Source organism: Scylla paramamosain, unplaced genomic scaffold (assembly GCF_035594125.1).
Source record: "Scylla paramamosain isolate STU-SP2022 unplaced genomic scaffold, ASM3559412v1 Contig68, whole genome shotgun sequence".
In the NCBI taxonomy this organism is placed as follows: domain Eukaryota; kingdom Metazoa; phylum Arthropoda; class Malacostraca; order Decapoda; family Portunidae; genus Scylla; species Scylla paramamosain.
Window position 1 is genome coordinate 245,001 of NW_026973733.1, and position 11,876 is coordinate 256,876.

An 11,876-nucleotide genomic window follows, 5' to 3' on the forward strand; every position below is an offset into this window, starting at 1 on the left:
TTCGTTCTTTACCAGAACACAGGTACCCCATACAAAATGTTTCCGATCTGGCCCGTATATCATCGTTGGCTTAGCTAGCGAGGCGGACCGTGAAAAACACACCACAGAACAGGCAACCGAAAATTTAAAACTTCTAGGCTTCGAGCTCGTAGAGTCTCCGGAGCAAATCGCCGCTCGAACAATCCTTGCCCGTCGAGTCGACGATTATATACTGAAAAAAACCAGCGAGGATCTCCGAGAGGAGATCGAAGAAAAAAACGGAATCCAGATCGACGACATAAAACTCATACAAAAAGTACACATGATCAAACTAAAGCTACGATCGAGACAGCAGGCAGAACAGGCGCAGAAGAAAGGAATCAAACTCTTTTCCCAAATAATACCCTCTTACAACGTCAGCATTGAGGAATACCGTCCGGTAAATCAATGTTATAAGTGTTATAAATTCAGTCATAGAACAAACCAATGTAAGGAGAAAGAACAAGTGTGCTCTAAGTGTGCAGCTAAGGGCCACGATTATAGAAACTGCCAATCAACCACATTAAAATGCGCTAACTGTGACGGCGAACACGTTGCTGTCTCGTTCAAATGCCCAGTTAAACGCACCCAGCAGCAACAACAAAACTCCATAACAGCAACACCAACAACCTCTTCACAGCCAAACAACTCCTACGCTCAAGCAGCCACACCTGCCACCCCAACACACATGAACACAATTTCTAACACAAACATGGAAAAACTGCTACTAGCCGAAATTATAATCAAATATTCCATACAAACCTCCTTCGGTGACCTGAGAAAACAAGCAGAAACCATGAACTCACTGCTGGAGTACAATGGTTGTCCAACAATAAAACTCCCACCAAATTTCACACAAACAAATCAACAACACTACCAACAAAAGCTTGTGGAACAAACAGAAGCCCCTACACAAACAAACCAACAACACCACCTTGCTGAACAAACAGAAGCTCCTACAGTCCCTAATCAGGAACCAAACTCCTCCTCCATCGAACAATCCAGCCTCCTTCCAACCGGGAACCTAGCTACCGGTGAGGACACAGTTTCTGGGAAAACGCAACCCCACAGCCCCACTCCTACCACTACCTCCACCACAAAAACGAACGAAAACACACCAACACAAGCCAGTAACACCGCACATAAAAGACACATTCCGGGTACACAACCCACCTCCCCTAGACCCACACGAACCACATCGAGAGTTAAGAAAACATGATTACGATCATGCAACTAAATTGTCGCGGCTACTGGAATAACCGGCACCTTATTTCAGAAGCTATTCGATCAACCGACCCAGACATCGTCCTCCTGAACCACACAGGTTCACCAACAAAACCAATTAAGCTATATGGATATAACACACGTTACACTACAGGTACACGTCATGATGGCGTAGCTGTCATGGTCAAATGCACCATCAAACACATCCACATAACCGACTGGCCTTCAGCACACTTCCTGGCCACCAGGATCGAAACACAACACGGGATATTTCTTATTGCCACCACATACAGCAGACCGGATACAGGGCTCCCTCTCACCAGTCTCAACAATCTCTTCAATCACACAAACATACCAGCCTATATACTGGCAGACCTCAATGCCAGTCACACAGCATTTAGACACACCAAGAACAACCAACATGGACACCAACTTCTACAACTTACACAACTGAAACGCCTCCGCTTCCTTGGCCCTGACTTTCCTACCTGCTATACCCACAATGGGAATGGCAGGCCGGATCTCATCCTCTCCAACCGGCAATCCCTACCTTTCCATCACCACATCTCCTACGGACCCATCTGTGGTTCAGACCACGTCCCCCTAATTCTAAAAATATCCTCAAACCCCATATCTATCCCATCCCCACCTGTCCCCGACTACCGCTCCGCCGACTGGGAGGGATTCAGGAAAACTCTTTCAGACCTACACCAACCACCACAGCTCGAAGGCCAACCCTATACAATAATAGACAGTGCCCTAGAGACACTACATAGTGACATCCTGACATCAGCCAACAGACACACACCAAAGAAACAACACAAAATTCACATAGACTTCAGACCCTCCATAAAAACACAACGACTACTAGTGTGCTACAGAACACGCTTTTTACAAAACATGCACAACCACATACCCATCTACAGAGACCTCTGCACCCTTCGCACACACATACTAAATAGCCTACAGGATGACCACAGCGCTCACTGGAGGAACCTAGTCTCCCTTATGGACGGAGCTCGCTGCAAAAATCCTACTCAGTTCTGGCACATGGTGCACAAGCTGAAGGGATGCCACCGGGAAAGATTCGAGTACCTCCTAGTGAACGGTGATCGAGTCACCAACCCAGACCAGGTCACCAACACCTTCCAGACACACTGGTGCAACACCTTCCAACCACACCCTTTCCCTCCCCATGAGCCCAGTATTGCCCACATACACCACATCACCGATCTTGTGCGCCGAAACATAGCAAACACGCTACCACATAACATTATACACTTAACACACCTAGATCCCCAACACCCTCTCACCACACCCATTGAGGAGGAGGATGTCACCAGGTTGCTCAGACATACTCCGCAACGAGCCCCCGGCCCCTCAGGAGTCACATGGCCGATGGTGCGGAGCCTTCCTCCAGAAATCATATCCAGCCTGACAAAAATTTTCAATGCTTGCCTCGCCTCTGGATACTTCCCAAAGGCTTTCAAAATTTCAAACATCACCCTTATTGCCAAGCCCGGAAAAAACTCTCACTTACCAGAAAACTATCGCCCCATAAGCCTCCTTGAAATTCTTGGAAAAACTTTTGAACGTCTAATCAACTTAAGATTGAGAGCGTTCCTCGAATGTAACGGATTGCTGGCACCACAGCAGTTCGGTTTCCGGAGGAACGCCTCAACTGAGGACGCCCTTAACAGCATAGTAGCCTACCTAAATTTCAACAAGCCATATTACAAGACAGCACTCGTGACAAAAGATGTCAAGAAAGCTTTTGACACCGTTTGGCACACCGGTTTGAAATACAAAATTTGTAATAACTTCAATCTCCCTTTTCTAACACAACGCATCTTGTGTAGTTTTCTGGATGAGAGACAGACAAGAATCCGCCACCAGGGCAACTTTTCGCCATTTTTCACCCCTCAGGCTGGAGTCCCACAAGGCTCCGTACTCTCCCCCACCCTTTTTAACATGTACACAGCTGACCTACCCCTCCCAGCCCACAATGACTCACTAACTATTCAATACGCGGACGATGTAACGCAATTGGCCCGTGCCAGGTCGTTAGATCTCCTAACCGACAAAATTCAATGGGAACTGATGGCGACTAGCCTGTGGGAGATGAAATGGCGAATTCTCTCCCATCCCGAAAAATCAAAAGTCACTTATTTCAACATTAAAAGAAGTCAGCCCCGCCAAATCTCACTAAACAGAATTACTCCAATCCCCACCCCAATCCCCATCAGTAACAACAACAAAGTGCTTGGCCTCACCATAGATAAGCACCTCAACTTCAATATACATATAAAACAAAAAGCAACCATAGCCGCCAAGGCCCTGAGCAACCTGGAAAGATTTCGCGACAGCAGCACAAAAACAAAACTTCACCTCTACAAAGCTTTCATTCTCCCTCTCTTAACCTACTGCCCTCTTGCCCTCTCTCTCTCTGCTCCCTCCAACCTCTCTAAACTTCAAAAAGTTCAAAACCGAGCAATTCGTTTCGCTCTTGGGACGAAATGGTTCGACTTCCAAACCTCTCTCTCCATTCACCAGGAGTCCAACATCCCCCCCCTTAACATAACACTCCACAATAGAATCGAAAAACAACTAAGCTCCTTCTCCGACAGACACACAATCACATACAATTTCATTACCAACCTCCCCCCACCTTTCCGTCACCTGCCGCACTGCAATCTCCTTGATCCTCCCACTGTGCCTCCTGAACCTGTTTTCTAATAATGGACTCCTCCTTTCTTCCCTTCACTATCTCCTTTCTCTGTACCACTCATGGTGTCTGAGTGGCATCATCGTCGTTCTCTCGTTCACGTGGGCGGTCCCGCGTGCCAACACCTAGTGGTTTTTTCATATTTTTTGTCTTATGGTTTTGTATTCATATTTTTGTTTTTGTGCATTATTTTTTTGTCTCGCAGCCTAGGTTTTAAGGTGGCACCGGACCGCTCTTGGGAAAGGGACGCGACAAAAAATCACCGCCATTAACATACCATGCCTCTGACCGAGGGAGTGGGGTCGTGTGGCAACACCTAGTGGTTTTTTCATATTTTTTGTCTTATGGCTTTGTATTCATATTTTTGTTTTTTATACATTATTTTCTTGCCTCGCAGCCTAGGTTTCAAGGGGGCACCGGACCACTTCCAGAGAGACGGGGATAGCACGAACCGCACTCCTCCCACTGACGTCACGGCAATGGGGCCCCCGGACGTCGGCATGACGTTCCGGTAGCGGTACCCCCCGAGGTAGTTAAGGAGCGGCCAGTACTGATGATGGGGACGGTAACCACACCATTCAGTGGAAGCCACTTCACCCCCCACACAGAGGTAGTTGGGTGCGGCAAGGGCTGGGCAGGAAGGTAGTCAAGAGATGGTGGGGCGGGGCCCTGGAAGCATCCATGCAGGAATCCCCATTCACCCCCCGCCACCAGCGACTTACCGCGTGCAAGCAGATGGTATTAGATTTGACCCCTCGTTGCGGTGAGGGAGCCTTTTCGAGCCTCTGTCATTGCACATCCTACCATCATGTCAATCATTATCACAAACCATCCTCACCCTCCCCATGCACATAACACCACAACATTTTTTATACTTCTCTTTTCTTTAGCAGGTTGGCCTTTTTGCAGGAAGAGTCACAGGACAAGAGCAGAAAGGACCGACACCGCTTTTTCACCCACCACATTACATCATACATTAAATATCCCTGCCATCACCAAATCACTCTACTACTATCCGTGGTTCGGAACCCACGTAAAACTGTAGGTCCCTCCGCTATACGGATGTACTTCTTCCTCTGTCCTTCTTTGAACCAATAAAAAGCAAAAAAAAAAAAAAAAAAAAAAAAAACCCTTTCTACTCTGACTGTCCTTCACTCCTCTTTCACATCCTGATGGTGCAGGCTCTGGATAGTCTGGCCCCTAACTTGTGCGTGGTTTGGCCCGGGGTTTTGGGTGCGTGGGCGGCGTTCGTGGCTGTGGCTGTGTTGGGCTTGGCCTGCTCGGTTGGTGGCGGACTCTCCTGCTTTCCCCGATAAAGACCTTGTCCCCCTTGCCATCTTAGCATGAATATAACACGTAAAAAAAAAAAAAAAAAAAAAAAAAAAAAAAAAAAAAAAAAAAAAAAAAAAAAAAGATGTCCTTCCTCATTGAAATTGCGCCTGGGTTAAGCCCCAGTGACTATTTCTCCTACTACAATTCCCTTCTTATCACCCCCCTATTCTTCCCACTATCCCCACTTCCCCCTCCCCATCTTTTCTCTCTTTGTTATGTTATGTTATGTTATTTTGAGGCACATTCGTGAGCTTCCTGTTAGACCGTTCGGACGTCGTACTAGCAGCTCTCATCACCATGACTGGCCGCGGCAAGGGAGGCAAGGGTCTTGGAAAGGGAGGCGCCAAGCGTCACCGTAAGGTTCTGCGTGATAACATCCAGGGAATCACCAAGCCTGCTATCCGTCGTCTAGCTCGCCGAGGTGGCGTCAAGCGCATCTCTGGTCTCATCTACGAGGAGACTCGTGGGGTGCTCAAGGTGTTCCTTGAGAACGTTATCAGGGATGCTGTCACCTATACCGAGCACGCCAAGCGTAAGACCGTTACTGCCATGGACGTTGTCTACGCCCTCAAGCGTCAGGGCCGTACCCTGTACGGATTTGGTGGTTAAATCGCTCCATTATTGAGATGGTGCCAGCTATTCAGCTTGCATTATCATCATTGAATAACATCATCTCCCGGACCTTTTTAAGGTCCACAAACATGAAAAGAAAGAAGGACCATAGACTACTATTATTACTACTACTTTCTCATAACCATGTTCACTATCACTATCTGAGCTAAGAAAAGAAACCATTATTAATTATAACCATCTTTCTCACTTCATCAGGTCTTCTCCAAGTATTATTATTATTATCATTATTATTATTATTATTATTATTATTATTATTATTATCATTATTATTATTATTATTATTATTATTATTATTATTATTATTATTATTATTATTATTATCATTGACTTATTTCAATGATCACGCCCCTCATCGTTCTCAGTTTCTCATAAAACAAAATATACATTGAGATGAAAAAGACGCTCAACATATCACAATAGGCAACACATCTAATCAACTCTCCACTGTGACACACAGCAGGTACATTAGTAGAAATATAGTATACATATTTATTCTCGGTCACTTGCGTGCCTGACTAAATAATAATAATAATAATAACAAATAACTAACTCGAAAATAAATACACTACTTGCTTATTATTGATATACCAGTATAGTCTACACAACTCTCTAGATGTTTGAACGTGTGGCTCCGAAGAGGAGCCGGATTGATGGTGATATTGGCTGAAGGGGAGGGAGGCCCTTTATTTACTTCTTCTCAGTCTTCTTGGGAAGGAGCACGGCCTGAATGTTGGGCAGCACGCCACCCTGTGCAATGGTGACTCCGGAGAGGAGCTTGTTAAGTTCCTCGTCGTTGCGGATGGCCAGCTGCAGGTGACGTGGGATGATGCGAGTCTTCTTGTTGTCACGGGCGGCATTGCCGGCAAGCTCAAGGACTTCAGCAGCCAGGTACTCCATAACTGCCGCAAGGTACACGGGGGCACCAGCACCCACGCGCTCGGCGTAGTTGCCTTTCCTTAGAAGGCGATGAATCCTGCCGACCGGGAACTGGAGTCCAGCACGACTGGAACGGGACTTTGACTTTCCCTTCACCTTTCCTCCCTTGCCGCGTCCAGACATGATAATGGATGTTGTGGTAGTAGTAGTAGTAGTAGTAGTTGTTGTTGTTGGTGATAAATGAGGAGCGCGAGTACTCTAACCTCGTCGGTAGCTCTGCGAGCAAGTAGTGAATTTTGGGAAAAACGGCTATATATACGCGAGATCAGATCGGCCCAGAGCGCGTCTGGACCAATCAGGACGCTCGCTGAGGTGGCGACTCCTGATCCTGAGTAGGCACGCTAATATATATACCACTTTTCAACTGAGAAAACGCACACTCGTTCTCACAGCAGTACGGCGACACTATGCCTCCCAAAGCATCAGGAAAGGCTGCCAAGAAAGCTGGCAAGGCACAGAAGGCCATTGCCAAGGGCGACAAGAAGAAGAAGCGCAGGAGGAAGGAGAGCTACTCCATCTACATCTACAAGGTGCTCAAGCAAGTCCACCCAGACACTGGCGTGTCCTCCAAGGCCATGTCAATCATGAACTCGTTCGTGAATGACATTTTCGAGCGCATCGCTGCCGAGGCATCCCGCCTGGCACACTATAACAAGCGCTCCACCATCACCAGCCGGGAAATCCAGACCGCTGTCCGTCTTCTTCTGCCTGGTGAACTGGCAAAACACGCTGTTTCTGAAGGCACCAAGGCTGTTACCAAGTATACCTCCTCCAAGTAAACAGGCGGCCAGTATACTGCTGCCAGTATAAAATAATACCCGGCTCCATTGGAGCCACACTTGAAAAGGAAAAAAGATACGATATAGACAAATGCATTATTATTATAATTATTGTTATTATTATTAATATTATTATTATTATTATTTTTATTATTATTATTATTATTATTATTATTATTATTATTATTATTATTATCATTATTAATAATATTAATATTGTTGTTTTTATTATGATTATTATTATAATAATTATTGTATCATTATTATTATTATTATTATTATTATTATTATTATTATTATTATTATTATTATTATGCTTATTATTATCGTGATTATTATTCTGTGGAGATAAAGAAAAGATAAAAAAAAAATAGAGATAAAGAAAGATAAAAATTCTCCCAAGTGAAAGAGATATGGCCATGGAAGAGGGAATAATAATAATAATATAAAAAAAAAAAAAGGGGGGAAGGATATTGAGTTGAAAGTCGATACCTGATACTGAAAGATGGAAAATAAATATTTTCTTCCACAAAACCAAACAGATTGTCTATGAAAATTCTTTAATGAAAGAGATGTTTGGCCCTAAAAAGGGCCTAGATATTGCTGTTATGAAGATCATTCGTGGATGACTTCTTAGGCACGCTCGCCACGGATGCGACGAGCCAGTTGGATGTCCTTTGGCATGATAGTCACGCGCTTGGCATGGATGGCGCACAGGTTGGTATCCTCAAACAGACCCACGAGGTAAGCCTCGGAAGCTTCCTGGAGAGCCATGACAGCAGAGGACTGGAAGCGGAGGTCAGTCTTGAAATCCTGAGCAATTTCACGCACCAGGCGCTGGAAAGGCAGTTTCCTGATAAGCAGCTCAGTGCTCTTCTGATAACGGCGGATCTCACGGAGAGCAACGGTTCCAGGCCTGTAACGGTGGGGTTTCTTGACACCTCCAGTGGCTGGAGCAGACTTGCGAGCTGCCTTTGTAGCAAGCTGCTTGCGGGGCGCCTTGCCACCAGTGGACTTGCGAGCCGTTTGCTTGGTACGTGCCATAGTTGTGGTAACAACAACTCACAACGAACACTCAGCTGAGTCTGCCCGCGCTTCCCACAAAATCCCTTTATATATGAATCGGGTGGGCCCGACGACTCCAACCCTGCCTTGTGATTGGTCAGAAACGTCCAGTGAGGCTCATCGCCCACGCAGTCACCGCATGAAAGATGTGATCATTATTGTTAGTCTAATTCATTTTGTTCTTATTCTTATTCTTATTCTTATTCTTTCTTCCCTCATTCATAACAAATCTTGGAAAATATACAGCAGAACTGACATGTCATTTAAAATTCTAAGACAATTAGCAAGAAAGTTGTGATATTCTTATTTTTTTCATTCTTTTTATTCTATTTTTTTCTTATTCTTGTCATAATTAATATTGTTATCTTTATTATTTTCATTTTTTTTTATTATTCTTCCTTATCTTATTCTTATTTATCCTACTTTTAGAGAGATGAGGCTTGTGCGGTCACCCATCCAAGTTCTGCCCGGACCCCCTGCTTAACCTTGCTGATCCCGCCGTCAGCTGATTGGTCAAGAGCGGAGAACAAGGTGTTGGGAGGGCTTATTTCTCTTATTCTTATTCTTTCCTGTATTGTTGTTGCATTGTTGTGCTGAAAATGTTGGAAAATATGCACTAAAATTAACCCTTCATTCATAATTCTACGACAATTAGCAAGAGAGATATATTATTACTTTTTTCCCTTATTTTTGTTCTTTTTATTCTTAATCTTCTTTTTTTTATTATAGTTGTTATTGTTATTTTATTATTTTCGTTTTTCGTTCATTCTCCTCATTCTTATTGCTATTTTTTTCTATTCTCAGAGAGATGAGGCTTTTGTGGTCACCCATCCAAGTTCTTCCCGGACCCCCTGCTTAACTGCGCTGATCCCGCCGTTAGCTAATTGGCCAAGACCGGAGAACTAGGTGTTGGGAGGCCTTCTTTCTATTATTCTTATTCTTTCTTCCCCCATTCATATCGTTGTATTGGAAATGTTGGAAAATATACAAAAGAATTCACCCTTCTATGACAATTAGGAAGAAAGACATGGGATGCTTTCTTTCTTTTTTTTTATATTCCTTTATTGTAATTTTTCTTATTCTTGTTATAATAATTCTTACTGTTATCTTTATTACTTAAAATTTTCGTTCATTCTCCCTATTCTTATTCTTATTTTTTTTATTTATTTATTTTTTTTCAGACAGATGAGGCTTGTGTAGTCACCCATCCAAGTATTGCCCGAAACCCCTGCGTAATCTCGACGATTTCATTTGACAATACCTATTTACTTATTTATTTATTATTATATTTATTAAAAAAAAAAAAGAAGAAAAGAAGATGAAGAATAAGGTATGTAATCGAAATACTCTCTCTATACTGTAGCAATAGTTTAGCTGGATGTACTTGTATTGTGTCAAAAATACTTGCAATATCTGCAATTGTAACCTGCAGTGTCGGCATAATGCATAATTAAGCAATGAAAAGAAAAATTAATAAAAGAATAAATGAAAAAAAGAAAGAAAAAAAGATACAATTAACAATTAAATATATTAGCTACCCCTCTACGTTTCTTTATCACTGCAGAAAAATGGAAACATTTTAACGTAGACTTGTCAAAATTCAACTGAAATTAAGGGTTAAATAAGGATTGTCACCCCTTCCCCAGAGGATATTCATTGTCTTTTAATATATATATATATATATATATATATATATATATATATATATATATATATATATATATATATATATATATATATATATATATATATATATATATATATATATATATATATATATTCTTTTTATTTAAAGTCTTATTTAGAGAGAGAGAGAGAGAGAGAGAGAGGTAACGTCCTTGAGGATAGCAGCTCGTCTACGCTCCGCTCAGTGATCAGCGTTAGAATGTAATTCCTCATTTCTTTAAAAAAAAAAAAAAAAAAAAAAAAACAGAAACTTTATTTAGGGGGCTTGCTGGAAACAAACTACAATGGAGGAAAGAACAATATGTCTGCTATATGACCCACCCAGTTAAATTTTCAAGAAGCAAACGCAAGTTGGAAAATACGAGGAAGATAAATTTTCATTTATATACGTTTTATGGTAATTTCTGCCACGCCTTCCTCTATTCATCAAACGTCACTGACACTTATTCCCTTTATTTTTTACTTTACAGAATCTTTTGTAGGGCAAGACTCTAGAGGATATGTGCTTTCATAAATTCTATAATGCTTTGCTTATCATAGAGACATAAAAAAAAAAAATAATAATAATAAAAATAAATAAATTAATTAATTTAAAAAATCAAAATAAATAGATATATAAATTAATTAATCAATCAAATAAATTTCTATGCTTCACCTTTATAGCATTCGTATGAATGTCAAAACAAAACAAAAAATATAAATATAAATAATAATATGAAAAAAAAAAATTACTAAATATATGAAAAATAGCATTACTACTACTACTACTACTACTACTACTACTGCTACTACTACTACTATTTTTTTTTTTTTTTTTATGTAGGAAGGACACTGGCCAAGGGCAACAAAAATGTAATAAAAAAAATGCCCACTGAAATGCCAGTCCCATACAGGGGTCAAAGCAGTGGTCAAAAAATGATGAATAAGTGTCTTGAAACCTCCCTCTTGAAGGAATTCAAGTCATAGGAAGGTGGAAATACGGAAGCAGGCAGGGAGTTCCAGAGTTTACCAGAGAAAGGGATGAATGATTGAGAATACTAGTTAACTCTTGCGTTAGAGAAGTGGACAGAATAGAGGTGAGAGAAAGAAGAAAGTCTTGTGCAGCGAGGCCACGGAAGGAGGGGAGGCATGCAGTTAGCAAGATCAGAAGAGCAGTTAGCATGAAAATAGCGGTAGAAGACAGCTAGATATGCAACATTGCGGCGGTGAGAGAGAAGCTGAAGACAGTCAGTTAGAGGAGAGGAGTTGATGAGACGAAAAGCTTTTGATTCCACCCTGTCTAGAAAAGCAGTATGAGTGGAACCCCCCTCAGACATGTGAAGCATACTCCATACATGGACGGATAAGGCCCTTGTACAGAGTTAGCAGCTGGGGGGGTGAGAAAAACTGGCGGAGACGTCTCAGAACACCTAACTTCATAAAAGCTGTTTTAGCTAGAGATGAGATGTGAAGTTTCCAGTTCAGATTATAAGTAAAGG